The sequence below is a fragment of the Monodelphis domestica genome, chromosome 3, assembly GCF_027887165.1.
Source record: "Monodelphis domestica isolate mMonDom1 chromosome 3, mMonDom1.pri, whole genome shotgun sequence".
Lineage (NCBI taxonomy): Eukaryota > Metazoa > Chordata > Mammalia > Didelphimorphia > Didelphidae > Monodelphis > Monodelphis domestica.
In genome coordinates this window covers 217,767,075-217,790,604 of record NC_077229.1, presented here as the reverse complement: position 1 = coordinate 217,790,604, position 23,530 = coordinate 217,767,075, and the positions used below count along the sequence as shown (strand labels likewise).

The 23,530-nt window shown below is 37.0% G+C and overlaps 1 protein-coding gene across 3 annotated transcripts in view; it reads right to left on the bottom strand.

The window, feature by feature from the left end:
* Nucleotides 1-23,530, bottom strand: part of CDKAL1 (CDK5 regulatory subunit associated protein 1 like 1) — a 704,381-nt gene that overhangs the window by 83,912 nt on the left and 596,939 nt on the right. The window lies entirely within an intron of this gene.

Sequence of the window (23,530 nt, the reverse complement as noted above, 5' to 3'; positions counted from 1 at the left end):
TTCTGTGCTAGAGCAATGCCAGGGTCAAAGGACAGAAATGGCCCTTTCAAGAGACGTTCTGAGGGCAAAATTGAGAGACCTGGAAGAAGATTAGAGGTGGCTTATGAGTGAGGATGACACCTCAATGCCAAGCCCTGCACTGGGAGAATGGGAGTGCCTTAGACAGGAATAGGGAAATTTGGAAGGGAGGAAGGTTTAGAGGTAAAGAGATTGAATTCAGTTTTGGACATGTCTGGTTTAAGATATTTGGGACATCTAGTTCTAGATATCTGAAAGACAGTTAGAGGTGAAGGCCAGGATGGGATAGCCCTTAGCATCAAGAAGATAATTAATGGGAAGATAAATAATGGGAGTTGAGATCACTAAATGAAGTAGAAAAAAGGGAAAATTGAAGAGAGCCCAGTACAGAGCTCTGTGGGTTAGAGCATGACCTGGATGAGGGTGCAGCAAAGGAAACCGAGAAAGATATGACTGGTAGGAAGAGAACCTGGACAGAGAGATGTCTTTAAAACCCAGAGACAAAAAGTATCAAGGAGAAGTTTTATCAATACTGTCAAAGGCTAGAAGAGGTCATGAAGAATGAGGACTGAGAAAAGGCCACTGGATTTAACAATGAAAGGAGAGCATTGGTAGTTTTGGAGAGAACAGTTTTAGTGTAATGATGAGGTCAGAAGCTGGCTTGTAGGTGGTTAATAAGACAAGATGAGGTGGCTAGTTGGCTCTGAGACAGCTAGATGGTGTCAGGCCAGAAGTTAGGAAGAAATAAATTCTAATCTGTCCTCAGATACTAGCTGTATAACCCTGGATAAGTCACTTAACCCTGTTTGCTGCAGTTTCCTCATCTATAAAATAAGCTGGAGAAGGAAATAGCAAACCATTATAGTGTCTTTGCCAAGAACTGCTATGGAGAGTGGGATGATGAGTTGGTAATTGAAGTACAGAAAGATTACCCAGTGGCAGTGATGACTCAATGGAGGTTTTGTAAAATAAATTTGTGGTGGATTCTGTCAGAACAGTTGTGTAATTTTCTCCATTTTGGTTCAGCAACATGTGAGTAGAAATGAAAGCAGTGGATGGTGAGAGTGATCTGAGCCTGAAACATCACGAGGTGCAATCAGATATATGATAAAGAGGCCAGAGATTCAAGAGGAGAGGAGAGGTTAGAGTTGAACTCTTAAGTGGATAAAGTGGTTTGTGCTGGTTTGGTCTGGGAGGGAAATATGAGATTCTGAGAAAGTCAGGGTGTGGAAGAAGGGTAGTGTTTGGTAAGAGGAGGCAGTGGGAGATGCTGAAATACAGTAAATTGTGGCAAGGTGGGGGGAATTATGTGGAATGAATGTGAGCAATTAGTCAAGGATGATACTGAGATTACAAAATTAGGTGACTGAGAGGATAATGGCGCTACTGACAATAAAAAAGAAGTGCTCTGAAGAAAAAACTAGGGATTAGTATAGCTGTGGAAATCATCTAGATAGAGATAAAAATTAAATGCATAGTGGCTGATAAGATCACCAATTAAGAGAGTATGAGAAAAGAGAATAGGCCTAGGGCAGGGCTTTGAGGGATACCCATGGTTAGTGGGCCTGACATTGATGAAGATCCAATAAAAAATGACGAGAAAGGATGATCAAACAACCAAAAGCAAGTAGTATTATGAAAACCCTAAGAGAATAAAGTGTGTAAGAAGAGATGATCAACAGTGTCAGATTCTACAGAGTGGTCAAGAAGAATAAAGATGAAGACTGAGAAAAAGTCATTATATCTTATGTTGTTAACTTTGGAGAGAGCAGTTTCAGTTGCATGGTTAGGAGTCATCAACAAATGTTTATTAAGTACCTATTATGTTCCAGTTATTGTTCTAAGCACTGGGGATACAACAGTCCTTGCTCACAAGGACCACACATTCTAATGGGATATCTACCATGCAAAAAACTATGTACAAATAAGAAATACAGAGGATAAACTGAGGTAATCTAAAAGGGATAAATTCATGAAGACTGGAAAATACTTCTTGCAGAAGGTGGGATTAGTTGAGCCTTGAAAGAAACTATGGAAATCTGAGAACAGAGATGAGGGAGGAGAGATGATGGCTAGTAAAAATGCTAAGTTAGGAAACTGAGTGTTTCGTGGAAGGAAAGCAAGAATCAATAGATTGAAGAGTATGTTAAGATGAAAGGAAGGAATAAGGGACCTGGAAAGGGAGAAAGAGGTTGACCAGCTTTAAAAGCTAAATTATAAAAGGCTTAGAAGAAGGACAGTTCCTAGCAGATCAGAGATTCAGGTGAGAGTTTTTTATGGATGGGAAAGACAAAGGGCATATTTTATAGGCAGTATGGGAGGAAGATGGGGAGGATGAAGATTGGAGGAAGACTGTTAGAAGCTGTTATGTCATCCTTTGTCCTGTAGTGCATTTCAAGTATTTCAGAAAGACTTATTTTTTGCACCTTAAACTACCTACTTACTCCACTTTACTTACTATGCCATATTCCACTCCTTACATGAATTCTGGCTTTCTCTTGAATAGTCCTTTAGCTTGGAACTGTCTCCTTCCTCATCTTTACCTTCTGGCTTCCTTCGGTTAAAATCCAACCTTCTGCATGAAGCCTTTCTTAAAAAGCTCCTTAATCAGAGACTCCCCCCTTTTTCATTCTGTCTGTATCTTATCCATACATAGTTGTTCTCCATTACACCATGAGCTCCTTGAAAGCAGGGAGTATCTTTTTTCTCTTTGTATTCCCATACTAGGACAGTGTCTGATATAAAATAGGTATTTAATAAATGTAGTTGATCGATTTGATTATTTTAGTTATGCATTCCCAATCTTGTACTTCTACAGTAGATTTTTTGAATTCAAACATAAAACTTTGTATTTAAGCAATTAAATTTAATGATATCAATTCAGCTCAACAGTGAAGGCCCATAATAGAGAATCTATGGTAACACATGCCAAGATGGCACAAAGATCTCTCTGTGGGCACATGTGCTGTCCCTACCAGAGTTAATTACTAGAAAGGCAGACGTTGCTGTGCCCATCCTTCTCTCCACTGGTCTCCCCACCTCTCTGCCCAGTAACCCAATGGAAGCCCTTACTCCTTCCCCTGAGCATAGTACCGAGGCTACTCCCTTCCCTTTCTACATCCTCAGTCTGGAGCAAGGGGTGGGGTGGGGAAGGCCAGACTTGGTCTTGGTGGGTGGGTGGGGGTGACATGCAGTCTAGGCTGGGCAGGGTAAAGCATGTGGTCTCTAAAAGGTTTGTCATCACTGGTCTAGGCTATCAGTGTATTTTTGGGTACTTGTTATTTAATATTATCTATTAACTTTTTTCTTCTCATTTATGTCATCTGCAAATTTGTTAAAGGTTTCTTTATATAAATTGGATATAAGTGCATTTGTTCTGTTTTTTAAACCCTTAATGTCCATCTTAAAATCAATACTGTGTATTGGTTCCAAGGCAGGAGAGTGGTAAAGGGTAGGCAATGGGGATTAAGTAACTTGCCCAGTCACACACAGCTAGGAACTGTGTGAGGCCAAATTTGAACCCAGGACCACCTCTCTCTAGGCCTGGCTCTTAATCCACTGAGCCACCTAGCTGCCCCAATATAGTACATTTGTAAAAGTTTGTTCCATCTTTATAGTCAATGAAACAATAAACCATGTTCATTTTGAGCCCAGAAACAATAATCTCTTGGGAAGCTGTATACTAAATGACTTTGTTATGAGATTTCTGGGCTGAGTGGAGGATATGAACTTAGTTAAAAATTCTCTTACTCTAATCACTTTCTGACTAGTCTCCCTTAGAATTGATCCCAACTCAAAAGCCCTTAATATTCCCTCTATTCAAAGTCTCAGGTTCTACAAAGACAACAAAATTTGATCTCAAAAAGCAAGCTAATGTCAAACAACTGTTATGGAAAAAGAGTGCTATGAATACTGTAACAAGGAAGAGGGCAGTAATGCTTATCGTTTATTCCTTTATATTTTATGATATTATATTCACTGTGTTTTACTTATTTTCTTTTAAATTTTGGTTTATCCACATTGCTTGAGTTAGTAGTTATTTCATTCTGTTATTTTTATGCAGGAATAGCAATGTTACCAGTTGTCTCTATTGTTTGCTTATTTGTTAACCAGTTAACTTTACAGATACAAAATGGGTCTTGAGGGTTTGGTAGAATTCAAAATCACCAGGTAAGTGGGATGCATTTTTATTTTTGCAGAAACATCTTCAGTACAGATATAGGCATGTTTTTGAGAGCTAGAGAACAAGGAACAGGTAAAGTCATTACTACAGTCCTACCCTCATCCTGGAACAGGGTTGGAGGGAGTTAAATTCAAAATTGAGTTTGTTCCTTCTACTTTGGTTCAGCCTTCCTACATTTCTCTGGAGCTAGGCAGTTGACAGCATGGATTTTTATTGAAGAAATGCTATGACATTTGTTCTAAATGTCACATTTCTTCCCCACTGCCTAAAAATAGCACACTATCATGCCCCTACCCCTAATAAAATTGTTGGCTTGGAAATGACACTGATAAGCAAAATGAAGCATATAACCTTTTCTATTCCTTTTCTAGAAATGTTTTATTTATCCCTGAGTCACATTTGGTGTCTTTTGTAGATGTAGATCAAAGAGACAAATCAGTAAATTTTACTATTGAAGCAGTCTTAATAGTATGGGATATGTCATTTCTAAAGCATGTTTCAGTCAGGCAAAGCTACCTGTCATTTGAACCATGATCTAGTGATGGACAGAAAATATGTAGAAATACTGGGAACCCTCATAGTAATGTGACATTTTATGAGCAGTTTGACTATTTTCATTACTTTGATTTTGGACTTGTGAAGAATAAGTGAAAAAACCAGCAATGGAATACAAAAGCAGCTTGTCAGAATGAACGTGATAGGACAGCCTTGAAATTGGGCTGCTGTATTTAATAAGGCATTGTGACAATTATCTGAGAATATTTTAAATATAAATTCTATTTGGATGTTCAATTTTATCAATTCACAAGGTCACATATTGACAATGATATTTGGCTCATGCAAAAGACAAAACAAAGTCATGTCAACTTTACAAATGCTTTGGTTGTTATACAGTAAATCTGCAACTCCATTTTCTGTTCTTTTATGAGTTGTACACAAAAACTTTTATAATAGTAGCCCCTATATCCAAATACTATTATTGAACTACAATTCAGTTGAAATGAATATGAGTAGTATTCTCAGTCTAGAAATAGCAACGAACAAAAGCACAGATAATGTCTTTAAGCCTTACTCTATCTTCCCCCTGACACCCCACATGCAGAGGACCTTGTCTCTTACCTTATAGGGAAAAGAGAAGCCAGTACCTTTGAACTCCTTCTTCTCTACTACTCTAGATGTAAAAATATCTCAACATCATCTCCCATACTCTACTCTTTGAAGGTAAAAGGATACCTTTATCATCAGGACCAATTTCTTTAATTATATCCTTAACCTCACTGCTTCTCATCTCCTTCAGCAGATTGTCACCACAATCATACCTCCCAATCTTGAATCTCTTTTTATTCATTCTTTCCTTGCTACCTACAAATATGTCCAGGTACCTCCTGTTCTTAAAATTCATTATACTCTATCTATATATATCTATTAAGTTTTTGACATACAAACTTCTAAAAAAAGAGCTGTTTACACTCATTGTCCCCACTTCTCTTCTCACTTCTCAAACTCTTGTAGTATATCTTCCTATCATCACTCTACTAAATTGTTAGAGAGTTACCAGTGATCGTTTAATTTTAAAAACAAATGACCTTTTCCTCAGCCTCAAATGCTTCTTGAGCTACATGTGACATCTGACAGTGCTGATATCAGCTCTCTTCTTGGATACCCTCTCTCTTTGGATTTTTTGACATTGCTTTCTTTTTTGACTCTCCAATCTGATTATTCTTCAGTCTCCTTTGCTAGATCAACAACCATAGTTAGTGCTTTAAATCCTCTCTTTCCTTCTTCCTCTTTCCCTTTTTCTTTCTCATTCCTCCTACCCTTCCATGATCATTAGTTCTTAAGGGTTCAATATGAAGTCTATGTTGATTTCACCCAGATCTGTATATTTAATCCCTAGTCTCTTTTCTCCTGAAATTCAGTTCTTTATTATCAACTGATTATTACATTGAATGTCCCATAAAAATCAACATGTGGATGACTTACAGAAACTTCAAACTCAATATAATCAAAATAACTTCTTGTTTTTCACCTACTAATCACCCCTGCTTCCTAATTTCCATATTTCTCTTGAGGACACCATGGTGTACAATTTTAAAGTCATGCTCATCTCTTTAATCTTCATCATCCCTTCTATTCATTCAGTTGCCAAGGTTTGTAGATTCTTTCTCCACAACATCTCTGGAATCTCTCTCTCTTTCCCTCTAATTCACACAGTCATCAGTTAAGAAACTCATTACCTCTAGCCTAGCCTACTACCTAATACCATTCTCATTGATCTCTCTGACTCAAATCTCTCCCCATTTTAATCCATCCGCTATGTCACTGCTAAATTATTTCCCTAAATCACTGGTTGAACTATGTCATTCTGCTGCTCAAAAAGCGCTAATGGTTCTGCATTGTCTCTCAGATGAAATTCAGATATCTCTGTTCATTTAAAGCATTTTACTATCTGGGTCCAATACCCTTCCAGACTCATGACATTTCTCACATCCCTTCACCAACTCTATATTCCAAACAAACAGGACTACATGCTGGCCCATATACATGATGTTCTATATCTTTGCATGGATTCTTCACTATGCTTGAAAAATAGCACTTGCTCAAGTTCACCCCTGAAAATTCCTATTTTTCTTCAAAGCTCAGCTCAACTGCCCCCCTTTTCTTACTCCTTAAGTTGCTAAAACATCCCCCTTCTTCCAAAGAAAAATTCACCTTACAATTATATTGCATTTAGTCTCTACTGAGTTGGAATGTTTGTGTTTTCCTAACAGAATTAATTCTTATTGAGAGAAGGAAGTATTTTGTTCTTGTCTTTTTCTTGCACCTAGCATAGGAGGGATTTGAATGATAGTAATATTTTGCTTTCATTTGGAAAAGCAGTGAGGAATCAGATATATTCCTTATACTCTTCCTTCTTATCTGAAGGTTTAGGAGAAAGATCACCAGATTATACTAGAGAAATGGAGTTTAGTCCTGGTTTACTATCATAAGCAGTAAGATAAAATTGGCAGAAAAGAGCCAGAGAAAGAACATATCACTTATGACTAAGATAACAGAAAAGACATCCCTAAAAGAAGTATCATTTGAATGAGACCTTGAAGAGTGAAAATTTCAAAAGGTAAAGATGTGAGATCACTCTAAAGGGAGAAAGTCAGTCTGGCTAGAGCATAAGATACTAATGGACACGGAAATAGTGGGCAATAAAGCTGGAGGGGTAGGCTGATATAATGAGGATAAATATGCTAACTTAATATGACTGACTCCATTTTGTGGTTGTGATATTTTGATATTGGGTTATTTTTCTGTAAGCTGATTTTCCATAAGATAAATAAATGTGTTATAGTTTAGTAAACAACAAGTGTACATGCCTAAATGGAAGGAACGAAGGAAGGAAGGAAGGAAGGAAGGAAGGAAGGAAGGAAGGAAGGAAGGAAAGAAAGAAGGCAATGAGCATCTACTCTTCCAGGCACTGTCCTAGGCAGTTTACGAATATCATATCCTTTAATTCTCCTACTTGTGAGGTAGGTGCTCTTATTATACTCATTTTTCAGTTAAAGAAATTGAGGTAGACTTCTTCATGTTCACACAGCTAGTGTTAGATTTGAATTTGAAATTGTCCTCCTGACTATGGACCCATTGTGCCTCCTAATTGTTTGTAAAAAACTTTTATCAATAGCTATGTAATTACCTATTAATCAGATTATGTGACACATAAATTAGCTAACAGATCATCAATCAGAGCTTGAGTGTAACTAGCTAATGTCCCTACCCAGGACCACCAAATGGTCAATGGGAGGTACCAATCATTAATTAGCTCCTGAATGGTGACTAGGACAAACTCCTGAATTTCTCTAGCATTTTGGAACTTTAGCACCCTTGGTTCAATTGAGGGCAGCGTTCATTGATGGGCACTTGACAGATGATTACCCCTCAGGCAGATATACTGCCTCTAATGGGGCAAATGGTGAACTTTACCAGGAGGACTGCTGAGACATATTTACAGGGACTTCTAGGAATTAGGTTGGTGGTATGTTCCAGAAAGGTTGATGCATAATTTGCACATTATAGATGAATCAAGCTTGACTGCAAGTATTGATAAGCATAAATCTGATTGCTTCTGTTGCACTCATAAATATGTAACAGTAAATTGCACATACATGATACATTTCAGTGAGCACAGTTAGGGAGAGTAATGGCTAGAACACCTGGCGTAGATTCAGGACCTTAGTAAGTTACTCATCTGTTTGCCTTAGTTTCCTTATCTGAAAATAGAATAACAAGAGCACCAACTATAACCCAAAGTGGTTATAAGGATAAAATGAGATAATTGTATATTGCTTAGCACAGTGCTGGGAACATAGTAAGCATTATACAAATATTTATTATTATTATTATTATTATTATTATTATTATTAAGCCATATTATGGGGATCTACATGATAGGCTATGGAGTTCATACCTTATATGGTAATAATAACAACTAGTGGGCAATGGAAATAAGCTTAACTTAATTCAATAATTTAGTTTTTAAGTTGGAGAGAGAAATTATTGGTGGTGGTGTAGGAAGACTGATCTGCTGACTGCATTTCAGAATAAATTGGTTATAATCCAGGTGGGTGAGAGCAGAGATAGTGACTCTGTGTGTGTGTGTGTATGTGTGTGTGTGTGATACAGAAACAAGATGGCTTGTTAGGTAGTTGTAATAGTCTAGGCTAGAGTAGTAGTAATAAGGGCCTGGAAAAAAAGGCAGGGACATAAAAGATTCTGCAAAGAACAATTAATTGGACTTTGTGTCTGACTGAATGTGGCAGGGGTAGAGCACACAATAGTGAAAGTAAGGAGGAAGAGGGGAGAAATCAAGGATGATTCTAAGATTTTGAGCCTAGGTAACAAGGAAAAATGACACTGTCATAAGAGTAGCATTAAAGTAGGACAGAAAAAGCAGATTTAAAGTGATACAATAACATCAAAATGAAATTGTCTAGCAGGAAGGGGCTAGGGTTCTAGAAAGAAGTTCAGGTTGGAGATATATATTTAGGAGTCATCCATTCAGAGATGATACTTGAAGTGATGATATTACATACAACTGTTCCATTATATGTGTGTTAACTCAGTTGATCAAAGAATGTTTTTAAATGTGATCTTTTCTTGAATGCAGATTTGCCTATGTGGCAACCATGAACAAGACTTATGCCTGGCAGAAATCCAAGACTATTGAATATAGGGAATATTGTTGGGAAAATGCTGTAACAACTCCACTCAATCCTTATTGTACCAGACCCTGAAAAAACAATGAAAAAGTGAAGAGCCTGTAGTAAATCAATATCCTCTCAATTCTACATAGTCTGGTTGGCTAATTTTGATCAACAGTTCAACACTGCTCTATGATAGAAGAATAATATATATAAAAATCAAGTGATAACCCTAGTCCATTTCATAATATACATAGTATTCTATATTTTAAGAAAGACATGGTGAAATTGGAGAATTTATACTAGAGCCATAAATTGGACTACAAGGCAATTAGCTGATAAAGCCTGTGATAATACACAAAAAACTAGAAATACTTTTAATACTTTTTTAGCTGACTAATACAAGTTGGTAATAATAAATGACATTATAAAAGATAATTTTAATTCATGCTAGAAAATTGCATATGAAAACATTTATGGATAGACATTCTTGAAAAAGGTAAAGAATCAGAAATTTAGCTTTCTTCATGTAGGACATTATAAAAACAACAACAAAAAAACAATATAGCAGGTGTTGAATCTTTAAGATTCCTTCTAGTTTTAAAAATCTCACAATCCTATGACCTAACAGAAATATAGTAGAGTGAGATAGTAAGGTATGTGTTGGTTAGGGTCCTGGATCAGGAGTCAGAAAGACCTAGGCTCAAATTCTACCCCAGATATTTACTAGTTATGTGACCTTGGACAAATCACTTAATTGCCATGCCTCAGTTTCCCCATATGTAACACGAAGAGCTTAGACTCAATGGTCTATAATGTTCCTTTCTAGCTATAAACATCTATGACTTTTCTCCACTATTAGGAATACTTTATTGATAGTAATCTTGAAAACTGATCACTGAAAAGAGATCAGAGAGATCAGAAATCTTAATCTGGAAGAGACTGTAGAAATCATGTAGGGAGCAGCTGGGTAACTCAGTAGACTGAGAGTCAGGCCTAGAGACTGGAGGTCCTAGGTTCAAATTTGGCCTTAGACACTTCCCAGCTGTGTGACCCTGGGCAAGTCACTTAACCCCCATTGCCTAGCCCTTACCACCCTTCTGCCTTGGAACCAATACACCGTATTGACTCCAAGACAGAAGATAAGGGTTAAAAAAAGAAAAGAAATCATGTAGTACAACCTCTCATTTTATAGCTATGAAACAGGCCTAGGAAGGTTAAATAATCTGCTTAGGCTCACATGGGAAGTAAGCTTATTTTTTTGTTTGTTTGTTTTGCATGATTGGGTGTGTAGTAATAAATAATAACAAAAGGACTTTTAAGGCATCGTATTAATAGAAGTTTAAGAATATGAAATCAATAATAGACTTGAGACTTGGTGTTCAGTTGTGTATGGGATATGACTAGGAGTAGGGTCAATGAAATCCTTTGAACTATTAATTTCTACTGGAAAACAAGATTGAGAAACACAACAAATGACGGCCTACCTTGTTACCATGACTGAGGAGGGGGCAACAATGAATGTTCAAAGTTGACTCTACCCTTAACAAACGGGGAGTCAAGAAGCATATTTTAAAATACTGAATAATACAAGATAAAGGACTAAAATTAGATAGGCATAGAGTTCACTCTGGGAAATATCTTCAGTATGCTTTTGTAAGATCATAAAAGATTTCTCAATGAATTCAACTACATAAATAACTGTTCAATAGTCTTTTGATTGCTTAAGGTCTGTGCAGGGTCCAAATGGTAGAGAGCTTGCCTAGAGATGGTGCAGTCCTTTAAGATATTATTCTTCATGGATGATATTATGCTTAGAGCATGAAACCTCAGAACATTATAGAGTATCTTCAATGTGGTTCATGATTCCTTAAAAGATGTTCACTGAACAATCCATAAAGGAATAATTATATGGATGAAAAATGTCTATTGGACAGATTGTGACATACAGTTGAGTGACCAGGCCACTGAAGGGGAAATTAAAAAAAAAAAAAAGCCCTTGCATTACAAAATTATTGATTGTAATCATTCATGAAACTGAGATCTCTCAGTTAACTCCTAGGGTCAAATATCTATCTTGACACATTGGGAGTTTAGGGAAATTCCTGAAACCCTAGGCAAAGGTCAGGCCTGAGGTGACAACTTCACCATAGTGAGCAAATCTAGGAATTTAGCAGGCAGTGCTAGTTCACTGTTGATGTCTTTACAATGTCGACCCATTTCCTACTTTATTCTTCCAACTTAATTTATTTGGAAAATTAGTTTATACTAGAATTTTATTTGCATTGGAAGCCATTTAGGACGCAGATTTTTAATATCTGTCTTAGAAGCACGGATATTCATTTTTAGCAATTGTGTGTGTAAGTGAGTAGCTGTCATCTTTCCTAGAGGGTAGTACTTTAAGGCAAGAGAACTGCTCATGACTAGATGAAAGATCTCTTTAGTGGCATAGGAGGGTTGGAAGATACACTGAGAAGACACCTCAGGGTATCCGATTAATTCAGCTGTGTTTCATTCCCTTAACTCATTCATGCACTATTCTGTTTCTCCCTTCTGCCTTCCCATCCCCCTCTGAAACACATTTATTAACTGATGCTTCCAACTGTGACAGAAATTACAGTCATTTTAATGGTACAGATGGTGTAAAAATGCAATCTAAAAACATGATTAGAAAACTCCAGAACTAGGTAACTCAAGTTCATATTGGGTATGGCTAGTCAGACATCTATGAAGAACAAAATATACATTTTTTTTGGTTAATTAGATTGCTTTTATCTATCTCTATAATTAGGACATGCTTTCTCGGCATTTAATCTTAAAGCAGTCATTAGATTTAATAAACCTTAAATGACCATAAATGAGGAAATGAATTACTTAAAAGTAAGCATTAAGCTAGCTTTAGCATTATGATTTTATTAACATTATCTAAAAACAGATGCATTTGTATAATTATTAAGGCTTTGGAAATTAAAGCATTTCTTAGATTAGTTACTTTTAAGATTTGTTAGTTATTGATTTCCTTCATGATGATAGTTTATAAAATAGCAAAAGTATCAAACTGTCTTAAGATTACAGAAACATAAATTTGGAGCTGGAATCATAATATCTTGATTCATTATATTGAAATGGTGTACTATTAGAGTTAATGTTTTTCTTCCATAACTATCCAATAATCATTCTTTTTATAGGCAGACTGGTACCTCTGACTAAAGTGTAGAAGGTGGGTGGAGAAGGAGCTCTCCAGATTGTTTCAAGCCTACAGTTTATTTCTGTGAATTGTCTAGGAGGTGAGGTAATGATTAAAAAAAAAAAAAGGAGCTAAAGTACAAGCTATATTGGCTCTGGCCTTGTGAATTTAATCTTATAAAATAGAAGCCTATAGGCAACTATTTCAGATGCCCTTAGGTTAAGAATATCTTTTAGAAAGTCCAAATCATAGACTTAAAAGATTATAATCTTTTCAGAGGTGCAAGTTGTACAACTCTCTTTATACTAAATAGAACAACTCTGTCATATTTTTAAGAGAATCTTGGTGGATGACCAGTTTGAGCTTTGAATGTGGAATTCATATGTAGTATTTTCCTCAAAGAAACTCAATTGCATTCCATGCCTCAAAGGGTACAGCCCTGTCAAATACAAACAAAATGTTTATTAGGATACTTATGGAACTTAAATAGGTCCTTGCCTCATCATATTAATGTTTACAATTGTATACAATAGAGGATTTTTATATGGAAGTAGGATTTTCATCTTAAGCTTTAAAGGAGAAAAAAATATGGTATAACTCAAAGTCCTTACTAATTAATTAATCAGTATAGCAGGTTTTAAAAATGAGTTAATTTTAGTGAGCATAGTTTCTGGTTATGAAAAAGAAATTAAAATGGCCAAAATTATCAATGATTAGTTCTGCCAAAAATATTAAGAGAAAATGCCTGGATAAGTCACAATGTTAGGAAGGAATTATGGTTTTACTCCATGAGAATTTTCTTCTAAGCTAAACTGTTACATTACCTGGTGGAAGGACACTTTCACCAACTATGCTAATTTCACAGCAGGAAAGAAAAGCAACAAGGAAAGGTAATCAGGGGTGGAGCTGAGACTGAATGATTTTCCTGACTACCAAAGGAATGCTAGCTTCCCCAGTGCTTTCTATTTAATGTATTCCTTCATTCTTCAATATCATTACATCTAGTGGTTTTGTTTGTTTGTTTGTTTGTTTTTCCTGGGGCAGAGAAAGAGAACCAAACTAGGAGACAAAAGCCTTGAATCCTAACTCTGATTCTGCCACTGTAACAGACTCTAGGACAAGGGAGAAGTTATTTAATCTCTCTGGGGCTCAGCCTCCTCCTCCTTTAGAAGAGATTAAAATGGATGACCTTTAAGGTTCCTTCCAATTCTAAAATATTATAATATCATTTTATTCTCTAACACACCAAATCACAAACCCAATTTTCTACTTACTGAGACTGACACTGAATATTTTTTTTCAGTCATTTCATGCATATCCATTATGATCTCTTTTGAGGTTTTCTTGTCAAAGATAGTGGAGTGGTTTACTATTTCCTTCTCCAGCTCAATTGACAGATGAATAAACTGAGGCAACCAGGGGTACTTGGCCAGGATTACCCAGTTAGTAATGTCTGGGGAAGGATTTAAACTCAGGAAGATGAGTATTCCTGACTCCAGGCCAGGCACTCCATTCACTGTACCACCTTGTTGCTTTAAACATCAATGCTGGGAATTGAATGAAAGATAAAGTGCCTTTTTACAGATGAAGTAAAATGAAACCTATATGTGTCCAGATAGATGCTTGATCTCAGGAATTAATTGAGAGTTCCCAATTTCTTAGATGATTATAACACAATTTCATGAAAACAACAACAACAACAAAAAAGAAAACCTGTTAAAAATTAAATTTATATATTTATCAAACATTTTTAAAGAGCTACTGAAAATAAAATAAGCTACTCTTAAAAGGGCATCTTGATATTTCATTATAACAATTTTTAAATTTTCACTTAATCACTGATTTTTAAAAGTCAAATCCTGAAAAGATAATGCAAATTACCATTAGGAGAGTAAATAAAATGAAGCATCAGATAGAAACCTACATATTTATTTCAACAATGATATGAAAGACTATAAAATATAGGGGAAAGAAATTGGGTTTAAGGTGTCTGGAATCTTTCCTGGATCTGCTACTTATTTAAACTACATGAAATTGAGTTAGAAACTTCCCTTTCTTGGTCTCAAATCTTCTTAATTGCAAAATAAGGAGGTCAGACTGGCAAATTTTTAAGGTCCATACCATTTAAATGCTGTTGTAGACCTTGAAAGTCCTGAATATCCCTATCTCATACCCCATTCCCACTGATTAGTTGGGTTCCACAGCTAGGGTTAAGGGGATTATATTATAGCCCCTAGGGGTCAGGGATAATTTGTTCTATTGGTTCTATCCCCCTCAGCTGTGCTCCCAAGAAGATGAGTTGAGAATAATTTTGTAAGTCCCGCCCTCTCCCCCACCCCCAAGTAGCTTTAGTCCATTATGAACAAAAGTTTGTCCAAAGTTTGCCACATCTTCTCTCATGAGAATGTATGAAGGAGGTCAGGACAACCTCCCTCTGGGGGCCAGGAGTAAACTCTTGCCCAAGTCAGCATAACCATTCCAGGAACTAAGCAGATACTCCCTGTATTGTGAATCCCTCAGCTAGCTGCAACCGCGAAATCACGACATCCTATTGTTCAACATTTCATGATAGTCCCCTATACTATAAAAGCTGGTCCCCTAGCCAAGCCAGCATGGCTCCTCCTTTGGAGGCAGTCCTAGCCCCTAGCAGGCTAGTAAATAAATGGTGATCCTTTGCTTATTTGCATTGTCTCTGTTTCTCAATTCTTGGGGGATTTTCTTGAACCCTACATTTGGTGCGTTGGCCAGGAATCCTCTATGAGTGGACCACTGGAACATGGACACCAGGTTAGTGTGAGTATGGGCAGTAGCGATGTGTGACTGAATATGCAAATGGTCTTTTATGGGGGGCTGGCTGACTCTGGAGGACATACGGCTTAGTGGTCGGGAGATTCCGTGCTCTGCGGATTATACAGAGAGGACCTATGCCAAGTCCCTGTAAAATTTAAAATTATATTTCTACTAATAAAAATATTATATTTTAAAGAGGTTTATTAATGATTATTAGAAATCTAGGAATAAAAAAACTACAAAATAAGAAACCATGTTTGTGCCCAGGGCTGATTAGCCCATTCAAAGCTTACTACATCATTGCAATGGCTGGAGCAGAGCATGTGAGAGCATAGAAGAGGGAGAGGTAGGTGTTACTGCCAGTTAAAATACTAATTGTGTTGTCATCCAGGTGGAGACTCAGGTGAGATTATAGGGAATTCTGGGAAATACCAAGGACTTCTGGGGATTGAAGTCTAGGGTTCAAATATTCATTTTTATACCCCTAGGTTAAAGTCTCCAATCTTACCTGTGTGTGAGTGTGGACTGGCTTAGTACCAGGTTCCTGTGTCCCACAAGGGTCCAGGCCGGAAAGGCTGGGAAGCGACTGGGTGATGAATGTTTGAGTTTGTATTACTGCCAGGAATTTTTGTCTGTGGCCCAGAGGATTTCTGCCTGAAATTTCAAGAGGGCCATAAAATACTTGTTTGTTGTTTTTGCCCAGAGGATTTCTTCCTGAAAAATCAGGGGGGCCAGAAATTCTTGTTTGAAACTTTTTTTCCCCCGGAACACAGGGGGTTAGAGTCCCTCTCCCTAGTTTGGAACTAGGCACCAATCAGTTACAGGGGTTGGAGTCCCCTGGGGCTTGGAGCCCATCTGTGAGGAGTTAAAAAAATCCCCTGGGGCTTGGAGCCCAGCTGTGAGATTCAAGTGAACATGCACGAACTAGATCTCTGGGTAAACCCAGACTGGCAAACTGGGTCTTGTTGGTCAAATAAATACAATTGGATATCGGAAAATTAAGAGAACCTCGTCTCTTCCTGTTTCTCCAGAGAACTTGCTGTCGGTCTCTTTGTCTTGTTCTTTTTGTTATCTGTGTCTCTGTACCCCCAAAATTGGGCCAGGTTCCCTCTACTCCCCTGTTCCTACTTTTACTTCATTGGCCTGACTTTAAAGTCAGGGCTCATAATCTCTCTGTGGAGATCAAAGGGGTTAACAACCTGGAAAGTTTCTTAATTTCCCCCTCCCCTTCCTCCTGATGCTAAGGAGGCTGTGGCTGTGCAGCTGGAGGCACCTCTACTGCCTCCACCACCTACCCTCTTCCTGCACATTGGACAAGGGGATGAGGTAGGCCCATTTCCCCTAACCCTGAGAACAACCCCTCTTCTTCCACAATGGCCCTCCCTGTCTGAATGGTTGGGCCAATAGTTCCCAGGTTTTTTGTTTGTTTGTTTTACCTGTTTTCTCTCATGTCAAATAGCTGAGCACCATCAGAAAAAACTGAGGAAATTGGCTTTTTGATACCCTAAATTATAACACCAGGTGGCAATTGGACATATCTTACAAGAAAGAGGGCATAATATGGATAGAGGCCCGATGAGAAATCTAGGAAAAACAGGCTACCTGGAAGCTATCAGTTCACTGATCAGATCTGCCTCCTTCCTCTGCTGCACGGAGGAGGAGGGTTGATTCTGAACAGATCACTTTTCACTTAAGATTAATTCTAAGGGTTAATGCATACAACTTGGGAGGATTGCTAATGATTTTGATATGCTTCAAATGTAATTTCATGTATTGTGGTAACTGTCAGTTAAATGTGAAATGTTAGCTAGATTTTATAGATCACAACAAAACTCATGGTTAGAAGTTTGTTTTGATAGATCTTGCAATGCATAATGGTTTCAGTGAATTCAGTGAAAAATCATATATGATTCTAGAATTGTCTAAATGTGATTGATAGCCAGCCTATCACAGAGAGGAAATGTTTTATGCTATAAGGACAGAAATTGTACTGGATACTTTATAGATATAAAAGTCATTCAGAAAAAGTTTTTATGCTGTTGAAAATAACTTACTCTAGAATTTAAACTTGGGATTTTTCAAATCACATGTTATTTTAATGTATGTGCTGTCAGAACTAGCAACAAGAAATCACATGACACACAAAAAGTTTTTAGAGTGGTTAATCTGTGCATAGGATTTAATAATACAAGTACTAAGAATTTGGTATTTTGCAAAAGAGGGAATTTCTAAATGGTGTTGTCTTTGACTAAGGTTATATGAATTGTTTAAAAATGTGCACAATGTATAGGAAGGAATTTGTGATCTAGAGATGAAAATTTATTTACATACAAATTATGTGTGCATTTGTACTATAGAGATAATTAAGTTTTCCACCTAAAAAGGTTAAGGGCATATGATATGCAAACTGTATGTCCTTAACAAGACAAATTTGACCAGCCCTAAAATCAAGAAGGGCTTGTCATGAGGATTAAATACAATTCAATACAGTACCATTCCTCTACTTATAATAATGGCAAAGAGGAGGAGCCAGAAGAAATAAGAGTAATGGATAGAGATATTAGTTGATACTATGAATTCTCGTGTGAGATAGATACAACAAATTACAAATTGGAATAATGTTGATGTAATCAGGTATGTGGTAATGTTTTGAGTTAAAAGAAAACTAAACTGGAGGCTCTATTCTACTTTAGACAGAGGTTTGAGAGGAGTATAGCTCAATGCTTTGTACTTCAGTTTGTTTACACATTGAAAGATTGCTAAAGGACTTAATCGAAGTTTTTTGGAAGTTGTGGAGTTCAAACTATAATCCACTGAGAGTAAATTATCATGAAGGGGATTTGATACATTCAAAATTTTAAATTGTGGTAAACTAAGCTCACTTGTTAAAGAAGGATGGGACAAGGTTAAAACATAAATTGAGCCAAGCAGCCTTAGGATAAATTGCTCACAAGCTATTAACCCCTTCCTTGCACACAGGAAGGAGAAAGAAGTGCTTATGATTGTTCCACACTGATACTTAGGGACTGAAATAGGGACCTCACAGAGTTGACAACCACTGTGTGACAGAACTTAAAGATGAGTAGGGAGGTGAAAGAGAACAGATAGATGTTCTACTCTTATAATTGGATCCTGACCTAGGGATAATTTCTAAAATTAATGTATGTGTTGTGGGAAAATCATATATGATTCTATAATTTCTCTGGACAGTTGCCCTGAAGTGATTCCTGTATGGCCTTGTCTTAGTCTTTCGGATGGCCTAGGTCCAAGAGATGATACAGCTCTGATTTATATTACTATGGAGCTACTCAATTCAGCACTCATGTTCTTTATTTCAGGTTTTTGTGACTAAAGTGTGACATGTAAATTATTGCCAAAATACATAAGAATAATTGAGTGATCAGCCTTGTAGGGATATAAAAGGCTTGTTTGAGGGTATAAAAATTTGTTTCTAAACTGTTGGTAAGCGGAATTTCTCTGAGCTGTAATAGGTGAGACTTGCCTTTTAAGGAAAAAGAAGGCTTCTGGGATCTAATGGTGACAAAGTACACAAAGGACAAAGAATGTCCTGGGATAGTTACAGAAGCATACTCTGGGCTCATCTGGGAATGAACCTTTTCTGACCATCTATGCTGTTAGTCCTTGAGTGACACAATGATGGCATGAGTCAGTGATAGCTTTGGCTTGTACGTGAAGCCCTCACTATGTGTCCCTTGGGACATGAGGAAATATTTTCCCTGTCAGCCTTTTATAGCCTTAATTTACCACAGTTGAAGTTGGATCTTGAGCTTGGAACTAAAGCTCAAAGCTTTCTCGAATTTCCCCCAGAATTTGGGGTAAAGAAATACATCTGAAAAATATTGTTACTCAAGTGTTTATAGTTGTTTATAGCTAATGTGTACTTTGCAAAAGGATATTCTTTAACAGAAACATCACATACCAACTCTGCAGACAACTCAGGAATCAGATTTCCTAAAGGGATTTATTCCTGTCAGAAGATGGTTTTGGAAGATGGAGTCTATTGACTTCTCTGTTTCTATCTGGTGTTCTAGTTTTTGCTACAGTCCTGGATTCTACACTTCTATCTTAGGGGCTGACTCTCCCCCTTGTGACCTGTCTGCCAATTGGGGGAAGCAGTTGCTGGACATCTTTCAGATCTCCAAGCAGGTCTCCACCTATCTAGGACCCAGGCATTCACAGAGGACATGCCCCTAAAGACCCTGTGTCCACAGCCCTTCTCTCCCTGTTCAAGTTTTGGCTACTCCCCAGTGGGATATGTGGACCTTGCATTTGTAACCTTGTCACTTCTCTAGTTGCTTCCAGGATAAAAGCACTCCTGGGAGTCACCCAGATGCCACTGTAACCTCAGCAACTATTCCAGCCTGAAGCCCTGGGCATTGCCTACAGTTAATACCTCTCTCCTAACAATAGGCAGGGACAGATCTACAACCATTCTCAGCTCTGAAGAAGCTACAGAAGACTGAGACCATTGCCCCCTTTCCCCTAGATATTTGGAGAGGGGGGAGAAGACATGGGCACTGTACCCCCAGAAACTTGGGCAGACTATTGACAGGGAAATTCTTCTGCTCCCTTGCATCCTCGTGACTCCTAGCCTAAGGATTCTTTGCTTTTATGCTGATCATCCGGGGCTAGTTCCATGCATTCTTAATCACCTAGTAGCCTTTGTCAAGGATTGCATTAATACTGTCCAGTTATGGTCCTTCACCAGCAATATCAAACTCTGACTCCCACTGAATCCCCTTATGGGTGGCATGAGGAAGATTCCTTATGTACAGTAAAAGAAGTGGGGAATGAAGGAGGTCAAAACAACCTCCCTCTGGGGGCCAGGAGTAAGCTCTTGCCCAAGTCAACATAATCGTTCCAGCAGCTAAACAGACATTCCCTGTGTTGTGAACCCCTCAGCTAGCTGCAACTGCCAAATCACGACATACTATTGTTCAACATTTCATGCTATAAAAGGTGTTCCCCTAGCCAAGCCAGTGCGGGTCCTCCTTTGGGGGTAGCCCTAGCGCCTAGAGCGCTAATAAATAAATGGTGATCCATTGCTTACTTTCATTGTCTCCGGGTCTCAATTCTTGGGGGATTTTCTTGAACCCTACATGTACATATAATATCAAGGAAGAAAGGGGCTCAAGCCTAGAAAACACATGGCAAGGGACTAACTCATAGCTCCTAGCTGCTATATCTTTTCTGCCACCTTTGGGTGCTCAAGAAGTTCCTCTTAGACACTGTGTAGTCTCTTTACTGGACTACTTGTCTTGCCAGAAGTTCCATTTGTCCTTTGTTCCCAATGATTTGGACACTGCTGCCGGTTGATATGGGATGCCTTTTAGAAAAGAGATAAGAATGTGAAAGACCATCACCCCTTTTGGGCTGAAAAGCTATCTTCTGGTCAAAGTGGGAGTGGGGAGAAGGAGGTCTTGGAAAGATTGAAGCAGAGGCTTTTCTTTCATCCTTAGGGATTCCTTCTCAGCTATATACTAGAAAGCACAAGCTTCAATTACTGGAAAAGCTTCCAGTAGTGACTAACTGAGTGCTTTTATGTTGATGGTGGAACACAATCCCACAGCCAACTCAACTGTCCTTCTGTTAGGTGTCAATTCATTACAACAAATGGTTTTCAAAGACTTTTCACAATTGGTCTAAGACCTTTTGAATGACTTTAAAACAAGTGAGCTCTCATCTAGTTAAGATGTAAAAGTTAAAATGGAGTATATTGTTTTTAACCTCATTCTTATACTCTCCCCCCCACCCCAGTTTTATATTTTCTGTATCTACTGGAATAGTACTTTAGCACCTTGAGAAGATTCTACATTATCTGTTTCAAATGTCTCCTCCAGGGCCTTGTACTAGAGTCTGAGGAAAAATCTAATATCAGAGGGTTATAGAAAAATGTTATCTCTGGTTAAATGTTTCAAGGAATCTCAAATAATTTTGTTTTCTGAGACATCATTTTGGAAGAAAGCCTTTAAAACAAAGTGTTTAGTAATAAACAAACAATAAGCCCAATGGAAGGGACCTTGTATTCCCTCTATATTTCAGTCCATTGTACAATAGAAAACATGTAATTTACTATGTTTCTGAGATCTAATGCATGGGTATATGTTTCTCTCAAAAACGTTATATGGATGGAAAAGTATCATTAGTCGTTTTCTCAGATTCCTTTTTTTGGGTTTGTTTTAATTTTCCTACACATTTAGTATTTTCTCTCCTTCGTAAACTTCGGGAAAAAATTGCTCAATAACCTCACAACTGAGATCTGGCAGAGAGCTCCTCTGTGTACTAATAGTTTAATTCAGCTGCTTTTCTCATCTTTAGTCATGTTAGTTCAATTTTTTTTGAGCAGTTGGACCATTCCACAGCTCTACCAGTATTCTATTAAGTGTACCTATCTTCCCAGATCTTTTCTGACACAATGTTTTTTAGCTATCTTTGGGATTTTGGTGAGTATGAGGTACAATGTTAGAAGTATTTAACTGGCATTTTTATTAGTAATTTAGAATATCTTTTCATATGGTGATTTGTCAATATTCAAAATAAATAAGGGAAGAGTAATAACACCTCATTGCCTTTGAAGAATTGAAGTTAAGTTAAGATGGAGTATATTTTCTGGTTCTTAAACAGTTCTTAAATTAGCAAATATTATTGCTAAGCTAGTGGCAGTGATATTTGAAAGTCCAGGAATAATAGGAAGGTTATCACAAAACTGGAAAAGAGCAGGTGTTAGAACTTTCAGAAAAGGGAAGGGAAGACTATCTGGAAGATAAAGGGAATTAGATTTGCTTTGAATCCTGGGAAAATTCTAGAATGGACCAATAAAGAGATGAACACTCAGAAGGCATACAGTGATTGCAATGGGTCAGGATAATTTCTTCAAGTACAGTATTCTAACCTAACCACATTAGTAAATGAAGGAATGTTGTGGCTGTAATTTACATAACTAAAAACAAAATTTTTGATAAAATATTTTGTACTATATTATTAAATGAGGAAATGAAAAGATATGGACTTAATGATAGTGCAGGGAACATAGCCACTTAATATTTTTAGCTTAGCAAAACAGGAGAATAGATTTCAAATACAAGGGCAAGGTTGAACATATCTGAGGTGAAGAATATTAGCAAATGTAAATTTCTCTGACATGTACTCAAAACAAAAAAAAAACCTACTAAAAACACTAAAAGTAATAACATGCTTCCCAAGGCTAGAGGAGTTTTACCTTCCCAACGTTTGAGAATACAGTTATGTCTTTTAACTCAAATTGAGAGATATTAGTTTTCTTATGTGTTGATTCTTTGCATATTATCACACTATAATCTAAAAAATTCTCCAAATTAAAATACCCACATAAAACCTAGTCTTTATCTTTTCTTGCACAAATATGAGAATCCTTAAAATTTTACTTTTTACTTGCAATTTTTCCTTCCTTTCAGTCATAAAATTGAGTCTATTCTTCATTTTCCTAGGAAAAGTAGGCAAAATTTGCTACATATAAAGTAGCATGTTATTACTTTTGTTAGTTCTTGATAAACTAAAGTAGTTATGCTAAATGAATGCAAAGTAATTTTACTATGGCATAAGAAATAATGATAATGAGGGATAGAGAGAAACTTAGGGAGAGTTACATAAAGTGAAGAATTAGGAGAACTATATACAATGACCACAACAATGGAAACTAACTCTAAAGAGCAATAATACAGTAAAAACTGAATGTTATAAAATTATAATAGAGGTATATTGGGAATTATAGTTGATATGAAACAAAAGAATAAATATAAAAATATTTATATTAAAAATGAAGAGCTATATAAATATGAAAAAATAGAAATATTATTAGGTACTCTTAGAAGCAAGAAATAACATACACCTTTTGAATATGTCCCTCTATAAGACATGTAACACTGAGTAGGATGGCTTCAGGAATAGAGGCTACAGTAGGAACTATGATCAGTAGAAAGAAAAGACTACTAACTGACTTATAAGATGGAACATCAGAAATTTTGTATTATGATAGATATTTTGAACTTTTAGTGTTTTAATAAAACTTAATTCACTTTCTTTAGAATTGTGAATTTTAGTTTTACTCCACCCTGCTTAGTCTTTAGAATTCTAGCAACCAGGAATGTATACACCTCCACT